Genomic DNA, 26,072 nt, shown 5'->3' with positions numbered 1-26,072 from the left:
GTATACAGATAGAAACATAGAAACATAGAATGTGTCGGCAGATAAGAACCATTTGGCCCATCTAGTCTGCCCAATATACTGAATACTATGGATAGCCCCCGGCCCTATCTTATATGAAGGATGGCCTTATGCCTATCCCATGCATGCTTAAACCCCTTCACTGTATTTGCAGCTACGACTTCTGCAGGAAGGCTATTCCATGCATCCACTACTCTCTCAGTAAAGTAATACTTCCTTATATTACTTTTAAACCTTTGCCCCTCTAATTTAAAACTGTGTCCTCTTGTGGTAGTTTTTCTTCTTTTAAATATGCTCTCTTCCTTTACCGAGTTGATTCTCTTTATGTATTTAAAAGTTTCTATCATATCCCCTCTGTCTCTTCTTTCTTCCAAGCTATACATATTAAGGTCCTTTAACCTTTCCTGGTAAGTTTTATCCTGCAATCCATGTACTAGTTTAGTAGCTCTTCTCTGAACTCTCTCTAGAGTATCTATATCCTTCTGGAGATATGGCCTCCAGTACTGCGCACAATACTCCAAGTGAGGTCTCACCAGTGTTCTGTACAGCGGCATAAGCACTTCACTCTTTCTACTGCTTATACCTCTCCCTATACATCCAAGCATTCTGCTGGCATTTCGTGCTGCTCTATTACATTGTCTTCCCACCTTTAAGTCTTCTGAAATAATTACTCCTAAATCCCTTTCCTCAGATACTGAGGTCAGGACTGTGTCAAATATTCTATATTCTGCCCTTGGGTTTTTACGCCCCAGGTGCATTATCTTGCACTTATCCACATTAAATTTCAGTTTCCAGAGTTCTGACCATTCTTCTAGTTTTCCTAAATCCTTTTCCATTTGGCGTTTCCCTCCAGGAACATCAACCCTGTTACATATCTTTGTGTCATCAGCAAAAAGACAAACCTTACCAGCGAGGCCTTTTGCAATATCACTTATGAAGATATTAAACAAAATCGGTCCCAGTACAGATCCCTGTGGAACCCCACTGGTAACATTACCTTGTTTTGAATGTTCTCCATTGACTACAACCCTCTGTTGTCTGTCACTCAGCCACTGCCTAATCCACTCAACAATATGGGAGTCCATGCTCAATGACTGCAGTTTATTGATAAGTCTTCTATGTGGGACAGTGTCAAAAGCCTTACTAAAATCTAGATATGCGATGTCTACTGCACCTCCACCGTCTATTATTTTATTCACCCAGTCCAAAAAATCTATAAGATTTGTTTGACATGATCTCCCTGAAGTAAACCCATGTTGTTTTTCATCTTGCAATCCATGGGATTTTAGATGTTCCACAATCCTATCCTTTAATAGGGTTTCCATTAATTTGCCTACTATTGATGTCAGACTCACTGGTCTATAGTTGCTCGATTCCTCCCTACTACCTTTCTTGTGAATGGGCACGACATTTGCCAATTTCCAATCTTCCGGGACAACTCCTGTTACTAATGATTGGTTAAATAAATCTGTTAACGGTTTTGCCAGCTCACCACTAAGCTCTTTTAATAATTTTGGGTGTATCTCATCAGGCCCCTGTGACTTATCTGTCTTCACCTTAGACAGCAAACTTAGAACATCTTCCTCTGTAAAGATACATGCATCAAACGATTTAATAGTCATTCTTTCTAGTGGAGGTCCTTCTCCTTTTTCTTTTGTAAAAACTGAACAGAAGTATTCATTAAGGCAGTCGGCTAGCCCTTTATTCTCTTCTACATACCTTCCGTCCTTTGTTTTTAATTTAGTTATTCCTTGTTTTAATTTCCTTTTTTCATTTATATATCTGAAGAATGTCTTATCCCCTTTTTTCATAGACTGAGCTAGTTTTTCTTCTGCCTGCGCTTTAGAAGTTCTTATAACTTGCTTGGCCTCTCTCTGCCTAATCTTGTAGATTTTCTTATCTTCATTGCTCTGGGTTTTTTTATAATTACAAAATGCTAGCTTTTTATTTTTAATGATTTGGGCCACTTCTGCTGAGTACCACATTGGTCTCCTCCTTTTTTTGCTTTTACTGACGAGTCTAATGCAATTTTCTGTTGCCTTCAATAATGCACCTTTTAAGTAGTCCCATTTCTCCTGGACTCCATGTAATCCGTTCCAGTCTGATAAGGACTCATTTATGACTAATTTCATTTTTGAAAAGTCTGTTTTTCTAAAATCTAAAACTTTTGTTTTTGTGTGGTGGGACTCTTTCACAGTTCTTATATTAAACCACACTGACTGGTGATCACTAGATCCCAAGGTTTCGCCTACAATGACATCATATACCGAATCCCCGTTTGTGAATACCAAATCCAAAATGGCCTCCCTCCGGGTTGGCTCCTCAACCACTTGTTGTAGAGATAACCCCAGTAGGGAATTTAGAATATCTGTACTCCTGGTAGAACTTGCTATTTTGGTTTTCCAGTTTATATCTGGAAGATTGAAATCTCCCATAATGATAACTTCTCCTTTCATTGTCATTTTAGCTATTTCTTCAACTAGTAGATCATCTAGTTCTTTAACTTGACCAGGTGGTCTATATATCACACCTACACGAGTTACTGCATGGTTAGCAAACTGCAACGTAACCCAAACTGACTCTATGTTGGCCTCACCAACTTGTATTAGGTTAGATTTAATGTTATCTTTCACATACAGGGCCACTCCTCCTCCTTTCTTGCCTTCTCTGTCTCTTCTGTATAAAGAGTACCCTGGTATGGTTATGTCCCAGTCATTTCTTTCATTAAACCATGTCTCCGTAACAGCCACTAAATCTACATTCTCAGATGCCATTATTGACCCAAGTTCATTGATTTTTTTACCTAAACTGCGAGCATTTGTAGACAGGACTCTGAGCTTATCATTTCTTAACCTCTGTGCTTCTGACCTGTTCTGGCATTGTTTCGGGGGGCAATTGGACTCTTTTATTTTCACTCTTTTGCCCCCCCTTCCTAGTTTAAATACTCTTTCGCAAATTCTTGGAGCTGTTCACTAAGTACATTTGTTCCTTTGAGAGAAAGATGCAAACCATCTTTTTTGTACAGTTCCTTTCTATTCCAAGTAGAGCTATCATGAGAAACAAAGCCAAATCCTTGCTCTTGACACCAGATACTTTTCTAGTGGAAAAACGCTGAAATGTTAACCCTACTTGCATAGCAAAGTTTCTAGATACCAAACATACTGCCATAATAACTCCTCTTTGTGTAAAAAGTTACACTCCATTTAACCACCTCAGCCCCCAGTGCTTAAACACCCTGAAAGACCAGGCCACTTTTTACACTTCTGACCTACACTACTTTCACCGTTTATTGCTCGGTCATGCAACTTACCACCCAAATGAATTTTACCTCCTTTTCTTCTCACTAATAGAGCTTTCATTTGGTGGTATTTCATTGCTGCTGACATTTTTACTTTTTTTGTTATTAATCGAAATTTAACGATTTTTTTGCAAAAAAATGACATTTTTCACTTTCAGTAGTAAAATTTTGCAAAAAAAACGACATCCATATAGAAATTTTGCTCTAAATTTATAGTTCTACATGTCTTTGATAAAAAAAAAATGTTTGGGTAAAAAAAAAATGGTTTGGGTAAAAGTTATAGCGTTTACAAACTATGGTACAAAAATGTGAATTTCCGCTTTTTGAAGCAGCTCTGACTTTCTGAGCACCTGTCATGTTTCCTGAGGTTCTACAATGCCCAGACAGTACAAACACCCCACAAATGACCCCATTTCTGAAAGTACACACCCTAAGGTATTCGCTGATGGGCATAGTGAGTTCATAGAACTTTTTATTTTTTGTCACAAGTTAGCGGAAAATGATGATTTTTTTTTTTTTTTTTTTTTTCTTACAAAGTCTCATATTCCACTAACTTGTGACAAAAAATAAAAAGTTTTATGAACTCACTATGCCCATCAGCGAATACCTTGGGGTCTCTTCTTTCCAAAATGGGGTCACTTGTGGGGTAGTTATACTGCCCTGGCATTCTAGGGGCCCAAATGTGTGGTAAGGAGTTTGAAATCAAATTCTGTAAAAAATGACCTGTGAAATCCGAAAGGTGCTCTTTGGAATATGGGCCCCTTTGCCCACCTAGGCTGCAAAAAAGTGTCACACATCTGGAATCTCCGTACTGAGGAGAAGGTGGGGAATGTGTTTTGGGGTGTCATTTTATATATACCCATGCTGGGTGAGAGAAATATCTTGGCAAAAGACAACTTTTCCCATTTTTTTATACAAAGTTGTCATTTGACCAAGATATTTATCTCACCCAGCATGGGTATATGTAAAAAGACACCCCAAAACACATTCCTCAACTTCTCCTGAGTACGGGGATACCAGATGTGTGACACTTTTTTGCAGCCTAGGTGGGCAAAGGGGCCCATATTCCAAAGAGCACCTTTCGGATTTCACTCCTCATTTTTTCCTGAATTTGATTTCAAACTCCTTACCACACATTTGGGCCCCTAGAATACCAGGGCAGTATAACTACCCCACAAGTGACCCCATTTTGGAAAGAAGACACCCCAAGGTATTCCGTGAGGGGCATGGCGAGTTCCTAGAATTTTTTATTTTTTGTCACAAGTTAGTGGAAAATGATGATTTTTTTTTTAATTTTTTTTTTCATACAAAGTCTCATATTCCACAAACTTGTGACAAAAAATAAAAACTTCCATGAACTCACTATGCCCATCAGCGAATACCTTGGGGTCTCTTCTTTCCAAAATGGGGTCACTTGTGGGGTAGTTATACTGCCCTGGCATTCTAGGGGCCCAAATGTGTGGTAAGTAGGTAAATGACCTGTGAAATCCGAAAGGTGCTCTTTGGAATGTGGGCCCCTTTGCCCACCTAGGCTGCAAAAAAGTGTCACACATCTGGTATCTCTGTATTCAGGAGAAGTTGAGGAATGTGTTTTGGGGTGTCTTTTTACATATACCCATGCTGGGTGAGATAAATATCTTGGTCAAATGCCAACTTTGTATAAAAAAATGGGAAAAGTTGTCTTTTGCCAAGATATTTCTCTCACCCAGCATGGGTATATGTAAAATGACACCCCAAAACACATTCCCCAACTTCTCCCGATTACGGAGATACCAGATGTGTGACACTTTTTTGCAGCCTAGGAGGGCAAAGGGGCCCATATTCAAAAGAGCACCTTTCGGATTTCACAGGTCATTTTTTACAGAATTTGATTTCAAACTCCTTACCACACATTTGGGCCCCTAGAATGCCAGGGCAGTATAACTACCCCACAAGTGACCCCATTTTGGAAAGAAGAGACCCCAAGGTATTCGCTGATGGGCATAGTGAGTTCATGGAACTTTTTATTTTTTGTCACAAGTTAGTGGAATATGAGACTTTGTATGAAAAAAAAAATAAAAAAAAAATAAGCATTTTCCACTAACTTGTGACAAAAAATAAAAAATTCTAGGAACTCGCCATGCCCCTCACGGAATACCTTGGGGTGTCTTCTTTCCAAAATGGGGTCACTTGTGGGGTAGTTATACTGCCCTGGCATTTTCCAGGGGCCCTAATGTGTGGTAAGTAGGTAAATGACCTGTGAAATCCTAAAGGTGCTCTTTGGAATATGGGCCCCTTTGCCCACCTAGGCTGCAAAAAAGTGTCACACATGTGGTATCGCCGTATTCAGGAGAAGTTGGGGAATGTGTTTTGGGGTGTCATTTTACATATACCCATGCTGGGTGAGAGAAATATCTTGGCAAAAGACAACTTTTCCCATTTTTTTATACAAAGTTGGCATTTGACCAAGATATTTCTCTCACCCAGCATGGGTATATGTAAAATGACACCCCAAAACACATTCCCCAACTTCTCCTGAGTACGGCGATACCAGATGTGTGACACTTTTTTGCAGCCTAGATGCGCAAAGGTGCCCAAATTCCTTTTAGGAGGGCATTTTTAGACATTTGGATACCAGACTTCTTCTCACGCTTTGGGGCCCCTAGAATGCCAGAGCAGTATAAATACCCCACATGTGACCCCATTTTGGAAAGAAGACACCCCAAGGTATTCAATGAGGGGCATGGCGAGTTCATAGAAATTTTTTTTTTTTGGCACAAGTTAGCGGAAATTGATATTTTTAATTTTTTTCTCACAAAGTCTCCCGTTCCGCTAACTTGGGACAAAAAATTCAATCTTTCATGGACTCAATATGCCCCTCACGGAATACCTGGGGGTGTCTTCTTTCCGAAATGGGGTCACATGTGGGGTATTTATACTGCCCTGGCATTCTAGGGGCCCTAAAGCGTGAGAAGAAGTCTGGAATATAAATGTCTAAAAAATTTTACGCATTTGGATTCCGTGAGGGGTATGGTGAGTTCATGTGAGATTTTATTTTTTGACACAAGTTAGTGGAATATGAGACTATGTAAGAAAAAAAAAAAATAATTCTGCTAACTTGGGCCAAAAAAATATCTGAATGGAGCCTTACAGAGGGGGGGATCAATGACAGGGGGGTGATCAATGACAGGGGGGTTGATCAATGACAGGGGGGTGATCAGGGAGTCTATATGGGGTGATCACCACAGTCATTGATCATGCCCCTGTAAGGCTTCATTCAGACGTCCGGATGCGTTTTGAGGATCGGATCCATCTATCAGTGCATCCGTAAAAATCATGCGGACGTCTGAATGGAGCTTTACAGGGGGTTGATCAATGACAGGGGTGTAATCAATGACAGGGGGGGTGATCAGGGAGTCTATATGGGGTGATAACCACAGTCATTGATCACGCCCCTGTAAGGCTTCATTCAGACGTCCGGATGCGTTTTGCGGATCTGATCCATCTATCAGTGGATCCGTAAAAATCATGCGGACATCTGAATGGAGCTTTACAGGGGGGTAATCAATGACAGGGGGGTGATCAATGACAGGGGGGTGATCAGGGAGTCTATATGGGGTGATCAGGGGCTAATAAGGGGTTAATAAGTGACGGGGGGGGGGTGTAGTGTAGTGTAGTGGTGCTTGGTGGGACTTTACTGAGCTACCTGTGTCCTCTGGTGGTCGATCCAAACAAATGGGACCACCAGAGGACCAGGTAGCAGGTATATTAGACGCTGTTATCAAAACAGCGTCTAATATACCTGTTAGGGGTTAAAAAAAACACATCTCCAGCCTGCCAGCGAACGATCGCCGCTGGCAGGCTGGAGATCAACTCTCTTACCTTCCGTTCCTGTGAGCGCGTGCGCCTGTGTGCGCGCGTTCACAGGAAATCTCGCCCATCGCGAGATGACGCATATATGCGTGACTCTGCGCAGGGCTACCACCTCCGGAACGCGATCCTGCGTTAGGCGGTCCGGAGGTGGTTAAGGGGTTGAATAATTGTCAATGAAGAAATCACAAAAAAAATATTTAATACTGTATTACAAAAACAATTCATGTCATTTTAGTTGCATTTGGTTCTTTAAAAAGTCCTTGTAAGATTTCATTCTGAACACAATTACAAATGTACACTAAATTCTCTAAAACTTTTTACAGCATTGGGGGTTGAATAATTTTGAACACAACTGTAGATAATGCTTCAAACCTGGTCTTGTTTTAAAGCTTATATTGTCAGTTTTCAAAGAGCAGGTCGAGACAGTGGCCCAGCAACCCTCCTCCATTCAGTTAGCTGAGATCTCAGAAACTCTGGAGAAAGAATACCCTTGTACCCTTCTCACACAAACATAAATTTTCATTTTTGCTGATAGACTCATACCCAAAAAGACTGCTGTAATAAAAGCAAAAGGTGCTTCAACAAAGTATTAGTTTAAGGGTGTGCACACTTATGCAACAATATTATTTAATTTTTATATTTTTTCTTCCCTCTACCTAAAAGATTTCAGTTTGTTTTTCAATTGAGTTGTACAGTTTATAGGTCACATTAAGATTTCTAGCTGCCTTTATGTACTGAATTTCTAGCTGCCTTTATGTACTGTTCGTAGCAATCTTTTTCTCCCTTAGTCCTAACAGCAGCACAACAATGGGGTAATTCTGCCCGTGTGAAATGGTAGGACGGATGGAATTTAAATAATCAAATGACTAATTAATTGCCCTCTCCAACTACCATGATGGTGACTACAACCCCACCCATGCAGTTTTTAATTATAAAGTAAAATAAGATAGGGAGGGATACTTGTGATGTTGTTAGGACTAAGGGAAAACAGACTAACGTAAGAAATCCAAACATTTCTTATGTTCTCCAACATAAGGATATAGTGCTTTACATGAACACAGCGTGCCCTGAGATGGCACTATGCTATATGTGAGCACAAATTATACGCATGCTATTTGCTGCCACAATTTTACTTGTTAAACCACCTTTACTGCATAGAGGTGAAAAACAGAATGGCCCGTACGGGGATCTAACCCGCGACCTTGGCGTTATTAGCACCACGCTCTAACCAACTGAGCTAACCGGCCATGAGCTTACACCCTGCCACGTACATTGTCTCGTTTCTACAGGTTTATTTAATGTTTTCTCTTTCTTTCTTAACATAGTCGTTTATACTAAGAAAATGCAAGGCATCCCCGTCGGGGAATCGAACCCCTGTCTCCCGCGTGACAGGCGGGGATATTTACCACTATACTAACGAGGAAATGCTGGTGGTCGGGATGGGTCACACGACCCTGATTCAGCGGCCCTTTTAGAACAATGGCATCGGCCTGGAGGTAGGAGAAACTGCTAACAAACAAGAAGTACGAATGTTAAACCGGCACAAATGGCTTAAAGCGTGCCTGAACCTTCACCAAAAACTGCAAACTATGCTGCTTTCTCATTGCCCAACAATTCTGTGCCCCCTATTTCTGCAGCTGCTGCTCCGCTATTTTCTGCTTTCTCCATAGCCGGGGGCCTGTCCCTTAGATGTCAGTCTAATAGTACTGAACTGAAATACTTTGATTCCCACACTTCCCTACATGCACTGTATAGGAAAGCAAAAGCCTGATTTTAGATGCTTAGTTCTTTGTCATGTCTGGATTGCATAGCAGTGAGAGACATGACACAGAACTAAGCAGCTGGAAGAGCTCAGTTTACTTACATGAGCTGCTGCTTTGCTGCATGTTTGGCTGTTAGGAGAGGCAGGCTACCGGTGAGCAAATAGGAGCACACTTTGATAGATAGACACCCCCCAACTTCCTGTAGTCTGTCTCTCTGCTCCTGTGTTACTTTGGACAGAAAAAGCATGACAACAGGGGGTTGAACCGCAGATTTAGTAGAAGGGAGACATGTAGGGGCCAAAAGTATACAGATACTTTTCTAGTGGAAAAACGCAGAAATGTTAACCCTACTTGCATAGCAAAGTTGCTAGATACCAAACATACTGCCATAATAACTCCTCTTTGTGTAAAAAGTTACACTCCATTTAATAACAACAGATTTCTAGCTGCCTTTATGTACTGAATTTCTAGCTGCCTTTATGTACTGTTCGTAGCAATCTTTTTCTCCCTTAGTCCTAACAGCAGCACAACAATGGGGTAATTCTGCCCGTGTGAAATGGTAGGACGGATGGAATTTAAATAATCAAATGACTAATTAATTGCCCTCTCCAACTACCATGATGGTGACTACAACCCCACCCATGCAGTTTTTAATTATAAAGTAAAATAAGATAGGGAGGGATACTTGTGATGTTGTTAGGACTAAGGGAAAACAGACTAACGTAAGAAATCCAAACATTTCTTATGTTCTCCAACATAAGGATATAGTGCTTTACATGAACACAGCGTGCCCTGAGATAGCACTATGCCATATGTGAGCAGAAATTATACGCATGCTATTTGCTGCCACAATTTTACTTGTTAAACCACCTTTACTGCATAGAGGTGAAAAACAGAATGGACCGTACGGGGATCAAACCCACGACCTTGGCGTTATTAGCACCACGCTCTAACCAACTGAGCTAACCGGCCAGGAGCTTACACCCTGCCACGCACATTGTCTCGTTTCTACAGGTTTATTTAATGTTTTCTCTTTCTTTCTTAACATAGTCGTTTATACTAAGAAAATGCAAGGCCTCCCCGTCGGGGAATCGAACCCCGGTCTCCCGCGTGACAGGCGGGGATACTTACCACTATACTAACGAGGAAATGCTGGTGGTCGGGATGGGTCACACGACCCTGATTCAGCGGCCCTTTTAGAACAATGGCATCGGCCTGGAGGTAGGAGAAACTGCTAACAAACAAGAAGTACGAATGTTAAACCGGCACAAATGGCTTAAAGCGTGCCTGAACCTTCACCAAAAACTGCAAATTATGCTCATTTCTCATTGCCCAACAATTCTGTGCCCCCTATTTCTGCAGCTGCTGCTCCGCTATTTTCTGCTTTCTCCATAGCCAGGGGCCTGTCCCTTAGATGTCAGTCTAATAGTACTGAACTGAAATACTTTGATTCCCACACTTCCCTACATGCACTGTATAGGAAAGCAAAAGCCTGATTTTAGATGCTTAGTTCTTTGTCATGTCTGGATTGCATAGCAGTGAGAGACATGACACAGAACTAAGCAGCTGGAAGAGCTCAGTTTACTTACATGAGCTGCTGCTTTGCTGCATGTTTGGCTGTTAGGAGAGGCAGGCTACCGGTGAGCAAATAGGAGCACACTTTGATAGATAGACACCCCCCAACTTCCTGTAGTCTGTCTCTCTGCTCCTGTGTTACTTGGGACAGAAAAAGCATGACAACAGGGGGTTGAACCGCAGATTTAGTAGAAGGGAGACATGTAGGGGCCAAAAGTATACAGATACTTTTCTAGTGGAAAAACGCAGAAATGTTAACCCTACTTGCATAGCAAAGTTGCTAGATACCAAACATACTGCCATAATAACTCCTCTTTGTGTAAAAATTTACACTCCATTTAATAACAACAGATTTCTAGCTGCCTTTATGTACTGAATTTCTAGCTGCCTTTATGTACTGTTCGTAGCAATCTTTTTCTCCCTTAGTCCTAACAGCAGCACAACAATGGGGTAATTCTGCCCGTGTGAAATGGTAGGACGGATGGAATTTAAATAATCAAATGACTAATTAATTGCCCTCTCCAACTACCATGATGGTGACTACAACCCCACCCATGCAGTTTTTAATTATAAAGTAAAATAAGATAGGGAGGGATACTTGTGATGTTGTTAGGACTAAGGGAAAACAGACTAACGTAAGAAATCCAAACATTTCTTATGTTCTCCAACATAAGGATTTAGTGCTTTACATGAACACAGCGTGCCCTGAGATGGCACTATGCTATATGTGAGCAGAAATTATACGCATGCTATTTGCTGCCACAATTTTACTTGTTAAACCACCTTTACTGCATAGAGGTGAAAAACAGAATGGCCCGTACGGGGATCGAACCCGCGACCTTGGCGTTATTAGCACCACGCTCTAACCAACTGAGCTAACCGGCCAGGAGCTTACACCCTGCCACGCACATTGTCTCGTTTCTACAGGTTTATTTAATGTTTTCTCTTTCTTTCTTAACATAGTCGTTTATACTAAGAAAATGCAAAGCCTCCCCGTCGGGGAATCGAACCCCGGTCTCCCGCGTGACAGGCGGGGATACTTACCACTATACTAACTAGGAAATGCTGGTGATCGGGATGGGTCACACGACCCTGATTCAGCGGCCCTTTTAGAACAATGGCATCGGCCTGGAGGTAGGAGAAACTGCTAACAAACAAGAAGTACGAATGTTAAACCGGCACAAATGGCTTAAAGCGTGCCTGAACCTTCACCAAAAACTGCAAACTATGCTGCTTTCTCATTGCCCAACAATTCTGTGCCCCCTATTTCTGCAGCTGCTGCTCCGCTATTTTCTGCTTTCTCCATAGCCGGGGGCCTGTCCCTTAGATGTCAGTCTAATAGTACTGAACTGAAATACTTTGATTCCCACACTTCCCTACATGCACTGTATAGGAAAGCAAAAGCCTGATTTTAGATGCTTAGTTCTTTGTCATGTCTGGATTGCATAGCAGTGAGAGACATGACACAGAACTAAGCAGCTGGAAGAGCTCAGTTTACTTACATGAGCTGCTGCTTTGCTGCATGTTTGGCTGTTAGGAGAGGCAGGCTACCGGTGAGCAAATAGGAGCACACTTTGATAGATAGACACCCCCCAACTTCCTGTAGTCTGTCTCTCTGCTCCTGTGTTACTTTGGACAGAAAAAGCATGACAACAGGGGGTTGAACCGCAGATTTAGTAGAAGGGAGACATGTAGGGGCCAAAAGTATACAGATACTTTTCTAGTGGAAAAACGCAGAAATGTTAACCCTACTTGCATAGCAAAGTTGCTAGATACCAAACATACTGCCATAATAACTCCTCTTTGTGTAAAAAGTTACACTCCATTTAATAACAACAGATTTCTAGCTGCCTTTATGTACTGAATTTCTAGCTGCCTTTATGTACTGTTCGTAGCAATCTTTTTCTCCCTTAGTCCTAACAGCAGCACAACAATGGGGTAATTCTGCCCGTGTGAAATGGTAGGACGGATGGAATTTAAATAATCAAATGACTAATTAATTGCCCTCTCCAACTACCATGATGGTGACTACAACCCCACCCATGCAGTTTTTAATTATAAAGTAAAATAAGATAGGGAGGGATACTTGTGATGTTGTTAGGACTAAGGGAAAACAGACTAACGTAAGAAATCCAAACATTTCTTATGTTCTCCAACATAAGGATATAGTGCTTTACATGAACACAGCGTGCCCTGAGATAGCACTATGCCATATGTGAGCAGAAATTATACGCATGCTATTTGCTGCCACAATTTTACTTGTTAAACCACCTTTACTGCATAGAGGTGAAAAACAGAATGGCCCGTACGGGGATCAAACCCACGACCTTGGCGTTATTAGCACCACGCTCTAACCAACTGAGCTAACCGGCCAGGAGCTTACACCCTGCCACGCACATTGTCTCGTTTCTACAGGTTTATTTAATGTTTTCTCTTTCTTTCTTAACATAGTCGTTTATACTAAGAAAATGCAAGGCCTCCCCGTCGGGGAATCGAACCCCGGTCTCCCGCGTGACAGGCGGGGATACTTACCACTATACTAACGAGGAAATGCTGGTGGTCGGGATGGGTCACACGACCCTGATTCAGCGGCCCTTTTAGAACAATGGCATCGGCCTGGAGGTAGGAGAAACTGCTAACAAACAAGAAGTACGAATGTTAAACCGGCACAAATGGCTTAAAGCGTGCCTGAACCTTCACCAAAAACTGCAAATTATGCTCATTTCTCATTGCCCAACAATTCTGTGCCCCCTATTTCTGCAGCTGCTGCTCCGCTATTTTCTGCTTTCTCCATAGCCAGGGGCCTGTCCCTTAGATGTCAGTCTAATAGTACTGAACTGAAATACTTTGATTCCCACACTTCCCTACATGCACTGTATAGGAAAGCAAAAGCCTGATTTTAGATGCTTAGTTCTTTGTCATGTCTGGATTGCATAGCAGTGAGAGACATGACACAGAACTAAGCAGCTGGAAGAGCTCAGTTTACTTACATGAGCTGCTGCTTTGCTGCATGTTTGGCTGTTAGGAGAGGCAGGCTACCGGTGAGCAAATAGGAGCACACTTTGATAGATAGACACCCCCCAACTTCCTGTAGTCTGTCTCTCTGCTCCTGTGTTACTTGGGACAGAAAAAGCATGACAACAGGGGGTTGAACCGCAGATTTAGTAGAAGGGAGACATGTAGGGGCCAAAAGTATACAGATACTTTTCTAGTGGAAAAACGCAGAAATGTTAACCCTACTTGCATAGCAAAGTTGCTAGATACCAAACATACTGCCATAATAACTCCTCTTTGTGTAAAAATTTACACTCCATTTAAAAAACAGATTTCTAGCTGCCTTTATGTACTGAATTTCTAGCTGCCTTTATGTACTGTTCGTAGCAATCTTTTTCTCCCTTAGTCCTAACAGCAGCACAACAATGGGGTAATTCTGCCCGTGTGAAATGGTAGGACGGATGGAATTTAAATAATCAAATGACTAATTTATTGCCCTCTCCAACTACCATGATGGTGACTACAACCCCACCCATGCAGTTTTTAATTATAAAGTAAAATAAGATAGGGAGGGATACTTGTGATGTTGTTAGGACTAAGGGAAAACAGACTAACGTAAGAAATCCAAACATTTCTTATGTTCTCCAACATAAGGATATAGTGCTTTACATGAACACAGCGTGCCCTGAGATGGCACTATGCTATATGTGAGCAGAAATTATACGCATGCTATTTGCTGCCACAATTTTACTTGTTAAACCACCTTTACTGCATAGAGGTGAAAAACAGAATGGCCCGTACGGGGATCGAACCCGCGACCTTGGCGTTATTAGCACCACGCTCTAACCAACTGAGCTAACCGGCCAGGAGCTTACACCCTGCCACGCACATTGTCTCGTTTCTACAGGTTTATTTAATGTTTTCTCTTTCTTTCTTAACATAGTCGTTTATACTAAGAAAATGCAAAGCCTCCCCGTCGGGGAATCGAACCCCGGTCTCCCGCGTGACAGGCGGGGATACTTACCACTATACTAACGAGGAAATGCTGGTGATCGGGATGGGTCACACGACCCTGATTCAGCGGCCCTTTTAGAACAATGGCATCGGCCTGGAGGTAGGAGAAACTGCTAACAAACAAGAAGTACGAATGTTAAACCGGCACAAATGGCTTAAAGCGTGCCTGAACCTTCACCAAAAACTGCAAACTATGCTGCTTTCTCATTGCCCAACAATTCTGTGCCCCCTATTTCTGCAGCTGCTGCTCCGCTATTTTCTGCTTTCTCCATAGCCGGGGGCCTGTCCCTTAGATGTCAGTCTAATAGTACTGAACTGAAATACTTTGATTCCCACACTTCCCTACATGCACTGTATAGGAAAGGAAAAGCCTGATTTTAGATGCTTAGTTCTTTGTCATGTCTGGATTGCATAGCAGTGAGAGACATGACACAGAACTAAGCAGCTGGAAGAGCTCAGTTTACTTACATGAGCTGCTGCTTTTCTGCATGTTTGGCTGTTAGGAGAGGCAGGCTACCGGTGAGCAAATAGGAGCACACTTTGATAGATACACCTTCACCAAAAACTGCAAACTATGCTCATTTCTCATTGCCCAACAATTCTGTGCCCCCTATTTCTGCAGCTGCTGCTCCGCTATTTTCTGCTTTCTCCATAGCCGGGGGCCTGTCCCTTAGATGTCAGTCTAATAGTACTGAACTGAAATACTTTGATTCCCACACTTCCCTACATGCACTGTATAGGAAAGCAAAAGCCTGATTTTAGATGCTTAGTTCTTTGTCATGTCTGGATTGCATAGCAGTGAGAGACATGACACAGAACTAAGCAGCTGGAAGAGCTCAGTTTACTTACATGAGCTGCTGCTTTGCTGCATGTTTGGCTGTTAGGAGAGGCAGGCTACCGGTGAGCAAATAGGAGCACACTTTGATAGATAGACACCCCCCAACTTCCTGTAGTCTGTCTCTCTGCTCCTGTGTTACTTGGGACAGAAAAAGCATGACAACAGGGGGTTGAACCGCAGATTTAGTAGAAGGGAGACATGTAGGGGCCAAAAGTATACAGATACTTTTCTAGTGGAAAAACGCAGAAATGTTAACCCTACTTGCATAGCAAAGTTGCTAGATATCAAACATACTGCCATAATAACTCCTCTTTGTGTAAAAAGTTACACTCCATTTAATAACAACAGATTTCTAGCTGCCTTTATGTACTGAATTTCTAGCTGCCTTTATGTACTGTTCGTAGCAATCTTTTTCTCCCTTAGTCCTAACAGCAGCACAACAATGGGGTAATTCTGCCCGTGTGAAATGGTAGGACGGATGGAATTTAAATAATCAAATGACTAATTTATTGCCCTCTCCAACTACCATGATGGTGACTACAACCCCACCCATGCAGTTTTTAATTATAAAGTAAAATAAGATAGGGAGGGATACTTGTGATGTTGTTAGGACTAAGGGAAAACAGACTAACGTAAGAAATCCAAACATTTCTTATGTTCTCCAACATAAGGATATAGTGCTTTACATGAACACAGCGTGCCCTGAGATGGCACTATGCTATATGTGAGCAGAAATTATACGCATGCTATTTGCTGCCACAATTTTACTTGTTAAACCACCTTTACTGCATAGAGGTGAAAAACAGAATGGCCCGTACGGCGATCGAACCCGCAACCTTGGCGTTATTAGCACCACGCTCTAACCAACTGAGCTAACCGGCCAGGAGCTTACACCCTGCCACGCACATTGTCTCGTTTCTACAGGTTTATTTAATGTTTTCTCTTTCTTTCTTAACATAGTCGTTTATACTAAGAAAATGCAAGGGCTCCCCGTCGGGGAATCGAACCCCGGTCTCCCGCGTGACAGGCGGGGATACTTACCACTATACTAACGAGGAAATGCTGGTGGTGGGGATGGGTCACACGACCCTGATTCAGCGGCCCTTTTAGAACAATGGCATCGGCCTGGAGGTAGGAGAAACTGCTAACAAACAAGAAGTACGAATGTTAAACCGGCACAAATGGCTTAAAGCGTGCCTGAACCTTCACCAAAAACTGCAAACTATGCTGCTTTCTCATTGCCCAACAATTCTGTGCCCCCTATTTCTGCAGCTGCTGCTCCGCTATTTTCTGCTTTCTCCATAGCCGGGGGCCTGTCCCTTAGATGTCAGTCTAATAGTACTGAACTGAAATACTTTGATTCCCACACTTCCCTACATGCACTGTATAGGAAAGCAAAAGCCTGATTTTAGATGCTTAGTTCTTTGTCATGTCTGGATTGCATAGCAGTGAGAGACATGACACAGAACTAAGCAGCTGGAAGAGCTCAGTTTACTTACATGAGCTGCTGCTTTGCTGCATGTTTGGCTGTTAGGAGAGGCAGGCTACCGGTGAGCAAATAGGAGCACACTTTGATAGATAGACACCCCCCAACTTCCTGTAGTCTGTCTCTCTGCTCCTGTGTTACTTGGGACAGAAAAAGCATGACAACAGGGGGTTGAACCGCAGATTTAGTAGAAGGGAGACATGTAGGGGCCAAAAGTATACAGATACTTTTTTAGTGGAAAAACGCAGAAATGTTAACCCTACTTGCATAGCAAAGTTGCTAGATACCAAACATACTGCCATAATAACTCCTCTTTGTGTAAAAAGTTACACTCCATTTAATAACAACAGATTTCTAGCTGCCTTTATGAACTGAATTTCTAGCTGCCTTTATGTACTGTTCGTAGCAATCTTTTTCTCCCTTAGTCCTAACAGCAGCACAACAATGGGGTAATTCTGCCCGTGTGAAATGGTAGGACGGATGGAATTTAAATAATCAAATGACTAATTTATTGCCCTCTCCAACTACCATGATGGTGACTACAACCCCACCCATGCAGTTTTTAATTCTAAAGTAAAATAAGATAGGGAGGGATACTTGTGATGTTGTTAGGACTAAGGGAAAACAGACTAACGTAAGAAATCCAAACATTTCTTATGTTCTCCAACATAAGGATATAGTGCTTTACATGAACACAGCGTGCCTGAGATGGCACTATGCTATATGTGAGCAGAAATTATACGCATGCTATTTGCTGCCACAATTTTACTTGTTAAACCACCTTTACTGCATAGAGGTGAAAAACAGAATTGCCCGTACGGGGATCGAACCCACGACCTTGGCGTTATTAGCACCACGCTCTAACCAACTGAGCTAACCGGCCAGGAGCTTACACCCTGCCACGCACATTGTCTCGTTTCTACAGGTTTATTTAATGTTTTCTCTTTCTTTCTTAACATAGTCGTTTATACTAAGAAAATGCAAGGCCTCCCCGTCGGGGAATCGATCCCCGGTCTCCCGCGTGACAGGCGGGGATACTTACCACTATACTAATGAGGAAATGCTGGTGGTCGGGATGGGTCACACGACCCTGATTCAGCGGCCCTTTTAGAACAATGGCATCGGCCTGGAGGTAGGAGAAACTGCTAACAAACAAGAAGTACGAATGTTAAACCGGCACAAATGGCTTAAAGCGTGCCTGAACCTTCACCAAAAACTGCAAACTATGCTGCTTTCTCATTGCCCAACAATTCTGTGCCCCCTATTTCTTCAGCTGCTGCTCCGCTATTTTCTGCTTTCTCCATAGCCGGGGGCCTGTCCCTTAGATGTCAGTCTAATAGTACTGAACTGAAATACTTTGATTCCCACACTTCCCTACATGCACTGTATAGGAAAGCAAAAGCCTGATTTTAGATGCTTAGTTCTTTGTCATGTCTGGATTGCATAGCAGTGAGAGACATGACACAGAACTAAGCAGCTGGAAGAGCTCAGTTTACTTACATGAGCTGCTGCTTTGCTGCATGTTTGGCTGTTAGGAGAGGCAGGCTACCGGTGAGCAAATAGGAGCACACTTTGATAGATACACACCCCCCAACTTCCTGTAGTCTGTCTCTCTGCTCCTGTGTTACTTGGGACAGAAAAAGCATGACAACAGGGGGTTGAACCGCAGATTTAGTAGAAGGGAGACATGTAGGGGCCAAAAGTATACAGATACTTTTCTAGTGGAAAAACGCAGAAATGTTAACCCTACTTGCATAGCAAAGTTGCTAGATACCAAACATACTGCCATAATAACTCCTCTTTGTGTAAAAAGTTACACTCCATTTAATAACAACAGATTTCTAGCTGCCTTTATGTACTGAATTTCTAACGAGTAAATTTCTAACGAGGAAATGCTGGTGGTCGGGATGGGTCACACGACCCTGATTCAGCGGCCCTTTTAGAACAATGGCATCGGCCTGGAGGTAGGAGAAACTGCTAACAAACAAGAAGTACGAATGTTAAACCGGCACAAATGGCTTAAAGCGTTCCTGAACCTTCACCAAAAACTGCAAACTATGCTGCTTTCTCATTGCCCAACAATTCTGTGCCCCCTATTTCTGCAGCTGCTGCTCCGCTATTTTCTGCTTTCTCCATAGCCGGGGGCCTGTCCCTTAGATGTCAGTCTAATAGTACTGAACTGAAATACTTTGATTCCCACACTTCCCTACATGCACTGTATAGGAAAGCAAAAGCCTGATTTTAGATGCTTAGTTCTTTGTCATGTCTGGATTGCATAGCAGTGAGAGACATGACACAGAACTAAGCAGCTGGAGGAGCTCAGTTTACTTACATGAGCTGCTGCTTTTCTGCATGTTTGGCTGTTAGGAGAGGCAGGCTACCGGTGAGCAAATAGGAGCACACTTTGATAGATACACACCCCCCAACTTCCTGTAGTCTGTCTCTCTGCTCCTGTGTTACTTGGGACAGAAAAAGCATGACAACAGGGGGTTGAACCGCAGATTTAGTAGAAGGGAGACATGTAGGGGCCAAAAGTATACAGATACTTTTCTAGTGGAAAAACGCAGAAATGTTAACCCTACTTGCATAGCAAAGTTGCTAGATACCAAACATACTGCCATAATAACTCCTCTTTGTGTAAAAAGTTACACTCCATTTCATAACAACAGATTTCTAGCTGCCTTTATGTACTGAATTTCTAGCTGCCTTTATGTACTGTTCGTAGCAATCTTTTTCTCCCTTAGTCCTAACAGCAGCACAACAATGGGGTAATTCTGCCCGTGTGAAATGGTAGGACGGATGGAATTTAAATAATCAAATGACTAGTTAATTGCCCTCTCCAACTACCATGATGGTGACTACAACCCCACCCATGCAGTTTTTAATTATAAAGTAAAATAAGATAGGGAGGGATACTTGTGATGTTGTTAGGACTAAGGGAAAACAGACTAACGTAAGAAATCCAAACATTTCTTATGTTCTCCAACATAAGGATATAGTGCTTTACATGAACACAGCGTGCCCTGAGATGGCACTATGCTATATGTGAGCAGAAATTATACGCATGCTATTTGCTGCCACAATTTTACTTGTTAAACCACCTTTACTGCATAGAGGTGAAAAACAGAATGGCCCGTACGGGGATCGAACCCGCGACCTTGGCGTTATTAGCACCACGCTCTAACCAACTGAGTTAACCGGCCAGGAGCTTACACCCTGCCACGCACATTGTCTCGTTTCTACAGGTTTATTTAATGTTTTCTCTTTCTTTCTTAACATAGTCGTTTATACTAAGAAAATGCAAGGCCTTCCCGTCGGGGAATCGAACCCCGGTCTCCCGCGTGACAGGCGGGGATACTTACCACTATACTAACGAGGAAATGCTGGTGGTCGGGATGGGTCACACGACCCTGATTCAGCGGCCCTTTTAGAACAATGGCATCGGCCTGGAGGTAGGATAAACTGCTAACAAACAAGAAGTACGAATGTTAAACCGGCACAAATGGCTTAAAGCGTGCCTGAACCTTCACTAAAAACTGCAAACTATGCTGCTTTCTCATTGCCCAACAATTCTGTGCCCCCTATTTCTGCAGCTGCTGCTCCGCTATTTTCTGCTTTCTCCATAGCCGGGGGCCTGTCCCTTAGATGTCAGTCTAATAGTACTAAACTGAAATACTTTGATTCCCACACTTCCCTACATACACTGTATAGGAAAGCAAAAGCCTGATTTTAGATGCTTAGTTCTTTGTCATGTCTGGATTGCATAGCAGTGAGAGACATGACACAGAACTAAGCAGCTGGAAGAGCTCAGTTTACTTACATGAGCTGCTGATTTGCTGCATGTTTGGCTGTTAGGAGAGGCAGGCTACCGGTGAGCAAATAGGAGCACACTTTGATAGATAGACACCCCCCAACTTCCTGTAGTCTGTCTCTCTGCTCCTGTGTTACTTGGGACAGAAAAAGCATGACAACAGGGGGTTGAACCGCAGATTTAGTAGAAGGGAGACATGTAGGGGCCAAAAGTATACAGATACTTTTCTAGTGGAAAAACGCAGAAATGTTAACCCTACTTGCATAGCAAAGTTGCTAGATACCAAACATACTGCCATAATAACTCCTCTTTGTGTAAAAAGTTACACTCCATTTAATAACAACAGATTTCTAGCTGCCTTTATGTACTGTTCGTAGCAATCTTTTTCTCCCTTAGTCCTAACAGCAGCACAACAATGGGGTAATTCTGCCCGTGTGAAATGGTAGGACGGATGGAATTTAAATAATCAAATGACTAGGTAATTGCCCTCTCCAACTACCATGATGGTGACTACAACCCCACCCATGCAGTTTTTAATTATAAAGTAAAATAAGATAGGGAGGGATTCTTGTGATGTTGTTAGGACTAAGGGAAAACAGACTAACGTAAGAAATCCAAACATTTCTTATGTTCTCCAACATAAGGATATAGTGCTTTACATGAACACAGCATGCCCTGAGATGGCACTATGCTATATGTGAGCAGAAATTATACGCATGCTATTTGCTGCCACAATTTTACTTGTTAAACCACCTTTACTGCATAGAGGTGAAAAACAGAATGGCCCGTACAGGGATCGAACCCGCGACCTTGGCGTTATTAGCACCACGCTCAAACCAACTGAGCTAACCGGCCAGGTGCTTACACCCTGCCACGCACATTGTCTCGTTTCTACAGGTTTATTTAATGTTTTCTCTTTCTTTCTTAACATAGTCGTTTATACTAAGAAAATGCAAGGCCTTCCCGTCGGAGAATCGAACCCCGGTCTCCCGCGTGACAGGCGGGGATACTTACCACTATACTAACGAGGAATTGCTGGTGGTCGGGATGGGTCACACGACCCTGATTCAGCGGCCCTTTTAGAACAATGGCATCGGCCTGGAGGTAGGAGAAACTGCTAACAAACAAGAAGTACGAATGTTAAACCGGCACAAATGGCTTAAAGCGTGCCTGAACCTTCACCAAAAACTGCAAACTATGCTGCTTTCTCATTGCCCAACAATTCTGTGCCCCCTATTTCTGCAGCTGCTGCTCCGCTATTTTCTGCTTTCTCCATAGCCGGGGGCCTGTCCCTTAGATGTCAGTCTAATAGTACTGAACTGAAATACTTTGATTCCCACACTTCCCTACATGCACTGTATAGGAAAGCAAAAGCCTGATTTTAGATGCTTAGTTCTTTGTCATGTCTGGATTGCATAGCAGTGAGAGACATGACACAGAACTAAGCAGCTGGAAGAGCTCAGTTTACTTACATGAGCTGCTGCTTTGCTGCATGTTTGGCTGTTAGGAGAGGCAGGCTACCGGTGAGCAAATAGGAGCACACTTTGATAGATAGACACCCCCCAACTTCCTGTAGTCTGTCTCTCTGCTCCTGTGTTACTTGGGACAGAAAAAGCATGACAACAGGGGGTTGAACCGCAGATTTAGTAGAAGGGAGACATGTAGGGGCCAAAAGTATACAGATACTTTTCTAGTGGAAAAACGCAGAAATGTTAACCCTACTTGCATAGCAAAGTTGCTAGATACCAAACATACTGCCATAATAACTCCTCTTTGTGTAAAAAGTTACACTCCATTTAATAACAACAGATTTCTAGCTGCCTTTATGTACTGAATTTCTAGCTGCCTTTATGTACTGTTCGTAGCAATCTTTTTCTCCCTTAGTCCTAACAGCAGCACAACAATGGGGTAATTCTGCCCGTGTGAAATGGTAGGACGGATGGAATTTAAATAATCAAATGACTAATTAATTGCCCTCTCCAACTACCATGATGGTGACTACAACCCCACCCATGCAGTTTTTAATTATAAAGTAAAATAAGATAGGGAGGGATACTTGTGATGTTGTTAGGACTAAGGGAAAACAGACTAACGTAAGAAATCCAAACATTTCTTATGTTCTCCAACGTAAGGATATAGTGCTTTACATGAACACAGCGTGCCCTGAGATGGCACTATGCTATATGTGAGCAGAAATTATACGCATGCTATTTGCTGCCACAATTTTACTTGTTAAACCACCTTTACTGCATAGAGGTGATAAACAGAATGGCCCGTACGGGGATCGAACCCACGACCTTGGCATTATTAGCACCACGCTCTAACCAACTGAGCTAACCGGCCAGGAGCTTACACCCTGCCACGCACATTGTCTCGTTTCTACAGGTTTATTTAATGTTTTCTCTTTCTTTCTTAACATAGTCGTTTATACTAAGAAAATGCAAGGCCTCCCCGTCGGGGAATCGAACCCCGGTCTCCCGCGTGACAGGCGGGGATACTTACCACTATACTAACGAGGAAATGCTGGTGGTCGGGATGGGTCACACGACCCTGATTCAGCGGCCCTTTTAGAACAATGGCATCGGCCTGGAGGTAGGAGAAACTGCTAACAAACAAGAAGTACGAATGTTAAACCGGCACAAATGGCTTAAAGCGTGCCTGAACCTTCACCAAAAACTGCAAACTATGCTGCTTTCTCATTGCCCAACAATTCTGTGCCCCCTATTTCTGCAGCTGCTGCTCCGCTATTTTCTGCTTTCTCCATAGCCGGGGGCCTGTCCCTTAGATGTCAGTCTAATAGTACTGAACTGAAATACTTTGATTCCCACACTTCCCTACATGCACTGTATAGGAAAGCAAAAGCCTGATTTTAGATGCTTAGTTCTTTGTCATGTCTGGATTGCATAGCAGTGAGAGACATGACACAGAACTAAGCAGCTGGAAGAGCTCAGTTTACTTACATGAGCTGCTGCTTTTCTGCATGTTTGGCTGTTAGGAGAGGCAGGCTACCGGTGAGCAAATAGGAGCACACTTTGATAGATAGACACCCCCCAACTTCCTGTAGTCTGTCTCTCTGCTCCTGTGTTACTTGGGACAGAAAAAGCATGACAACAGGGGGTTGAACCGCAGATTTAGTAGAAGGGAGACATGTAGGGGCCAAAAGTATACAGATACTTTTCTAGTGGAAAAACGCAGAAATGTTAACCCTACTTGCATAGCAAAGTTGCTAGATACCAAACATACTGCCATAATAACTCCTCTTTGTGTAAAAAGTTACACTCCATTTAATAACAACAGATTTCTAGCTGCCTTTATGTACTGAATTTCTAGCTGCCTTTATGTACTGTTCGTAGCAATCTTTTTCTCCCTTAGTCCTAACAGCAGCACAACAATGGGGTAATTCTGCCCGTGTGAAATGGTAGGACGGATGGAATTTAAATAATCAAATGACTAGGTAATTGCCCTCTCCAACTACCATGATGGTGACTACAACCCCACCCATGCAGTTTTTAATTATAAAGTAAAATAAGATAGGGAGGGATTCTTGTGATGTTGTTAGGACTAAGGGAAAACAGACTATATGTGAGCAGAAATTATACGCATGCTATTTGCTGCCACAATTTTACTTGTTAAACCACCTTTACTGCATAGAGGTGAAAAACAGAATGGCCCGTACAGGGATCGAACCCGCGACCTTGGCGTTATTAGCACCACGCTCAAACCAACTGAGCTAACCGGCCAGGTGCTTACACCCTGCCACGCACATTGTCTCGTTTCTACAGGTTTATTTAATGTTTTCTGTTTCTTTCTTAACATAGTCGTTTATACTAAGAAAATGCAAGGCCTTCCCGTCGGAGAATCGAACCCCGGTCTCCCGCGTGACAGGCGGGGATACTTACCACTATACTAACGAGGAATTGCTGGTGGTCAGGATGGGTCACACGACCCTGATTCAGCGGCCCTTTTAGAACAATGGCATCGGCCTGGAGGTAGGAGAAACTGCTAACAAACAAGAAGTACGAATGTTAAACCGGCACAAATGGCTTAAAGCGTGCCTGAACCTTCACCAAAAACTGCAAACTATGCTGCTTTCTCATTGCCCAACAATTCTGTGCCCCCTATTTCTGCAGCTGCTGCTCCGCTATTTTCTGCTTTCTCCATAGCCGGGGGCCTGTCCCTTAGATGTCAGTCTAATAGTACTGAACTCAAATACTTTGATTCCCACACTTCCCTACATGCACTGTATAGGAAAGCAAAAGCCTGATTTTAGATGCTTAGTTCTTTGTCATGTCTGGATTGCATAGCAGTGAGAGACATGACACAGAATTAAGCAGCTGGAAGAGCTCAGTTTACTTACATGAGCTGCTGCTTTGCTGCATGTTTGGCTGTTAGGAGAGGCAGGCTACCGGTGAGCAAATAGGAGCACACTTTGATAGATAGACACCCCCCAACTTCCTGTAGTCTGTCTCTCTGCTCCTGTGTTACTTGGAACAGAAAAAGCATGACAACAGGGGGTTGAACCGCAGATTTAGTAGAAGGGAGACATGTAGGGGCCAAAAGTATACAGATACTTTTCTAGTGGAAAAACGCAGAAATGTTAACCCTACTTGCATAGCAAAGTTGCTAGATACCAAACATACTGCCATAATAACTCCTCTTTGTGTAAAAAGTTACACTCCATTTAATAACAACAGATTTCTAGCTGCCTTTATGTACTGAATTTCTAGCTGCCTTTATGTACTGTTCGTAGCAATCTTTTTCTCCCTTAGTCCTAACAGCAGCACAACAATGGGGTAATTCTGCCCGTGTGAAATGGTAGGACGGATGGAATTTAAATAATCAAATGACTAATTAATTGCCCTCTCCAACTACCATGATGGTGACTACAACCCCACCCATGCAGTTTTTAATTATAAAGTAAAATAAGATAGGGAGGGATACTTGTGATGTTGTTAGGACTAAGGGAAAACAGACTAACGTAAGAAATCCAAACATTTCTTATGTTCTCCAACATAAGGATATAGTGCTTTACATGAACACAGCGTGCCCTGAGATGGCACTATGCTATATGTGAGCAGAAATTATACGCATGCTATTTGCTGCCACAATTTTACTTGTTAAACCACCTTTACTGCATAGAGGTGAAAAACAGAATGGCCCGTACGGGGATCGAACCCGCGACCTTGGCGTTATTAGCACCACGCTCTAACCAACTGAGCTAACCGGCCAGGAGCTTACACCCTGCCACGCACATTGTCTCGTTTCTACAGGTTTATTTAATGTTTTCTCTTTCTTTCTTAACATAGTCGTTTATACTAAGAAAATGCAAGGCCTCCCCGTCGGGGAATCGAACCCCGGTCTCCCGCGTGACAGGCGGGGATACTTACCACTATACTAACGAGGAAATGCTGGTGGTCAGGATG

General features: G+C 42.7%; 9 non-coding genes across 9 annotated transcripts; all 9 read right to left on the bottom strand.

The window, feature by feature from the left end:
* Positions 1–10,007: 10,007 nt before the first annotated feature.
* On the bottom strand, positions 10,008–10,079 carry TRNAD-GUC. Its single transcript has one exon. It is a non-coding gene; the product is annotated as a tRNA-Asp (tRNA).
* Positions 10,080–11,317: 1,238 nt separating this feature from the next.
* Positions 11,318–11,391, bottom strand: TRNAI-AAU. Its single transcript has one exon. It is a non-coding gene; the product is annotated as a tRNA-Ile (tRNA).
* A 1,592-nt stretch (positions 11,392–12,983) lies between these two features.
* Positions 12,984–13,055, bottom strand: TRNAD-GUC. Its single transcript has one exon. It is a non-coding gene; the product is annotated as a tRNA-Asp (tRNA).
* Positions 13,056–14,291: 1,236 nt separating this feature from the next.
* TRNAI-AAU lies at positions 14,292–14,365 on the bottom strand. The gene has a single exon. It is a non-coding gene; the product is annotated as a tRNA-Ile (tRNA).
* Positions 14,366–14,469: 104 nt separating this feature from the next.
* Positions 14,470–14,541, bottom strand: TRNAD-GUC. The gene has a single exon. It is a non-coding gene; the product is annotated as a tRNA-Asp (tRNA).
* A 1,797-nt stretch (positions 14,542–16,338) lies between these two features.
* On the bottom strand, positions 16,339–16,410 carry TRNAD-GUC. The gene has a single exon. It is a non-coding gene; the product is annotated as a tRNA-Asp (tRNA).
* A 6,686-nt stretch (positions 16,411–23,096) lies between these two features.
* TRNAD-GUC lies at positions 23,097–23,168 on the bottom strand. The gene has a single exon. It is a non-coding gene; the product is annotated as a tRNA-Asp (tRNA).
* Positions 23,169–25,803: 2,635 nt separating this feature from the next.
* Positions 25,804–25,877, bottom strand: TRNAI-AAU. Its single transcript has one exon. It is a non-coding gene; the product is annotated as a tRNA-Ile (tRNA).
* A 104-nt stretch (positions 25,878–25,981) lies between these two features.
* Positions 25,982–26,053, bottom strand: TRNAD-GUC. Its single transcript has one exon. It is a non-coding gene; the product is annotated as a tRNA-Asp (tRNA).
* Between the last annotated feature and the right edge of the window lie 19 nt (positions 26,054–26,072).

The sequence above is a fragment of the Bufo bufo genome, unplaced genomic scaffold, assembly GCF_905171765.1.
Source record: "Bufo bufo unplaced genomic scaffold, aBufBuf1.1, whole genome shotgun sequence".
NCBI lineage: Eukaryota > Metazoa > Chordata > Amphibia > Anura > Bufonidae > Bufo > Bufo bufo.
The sequence above is the reverse complement of the archived record's forward strand: the minus strand, read 5'-3'. Positions and strand labels throughout refer to the sequence as shown.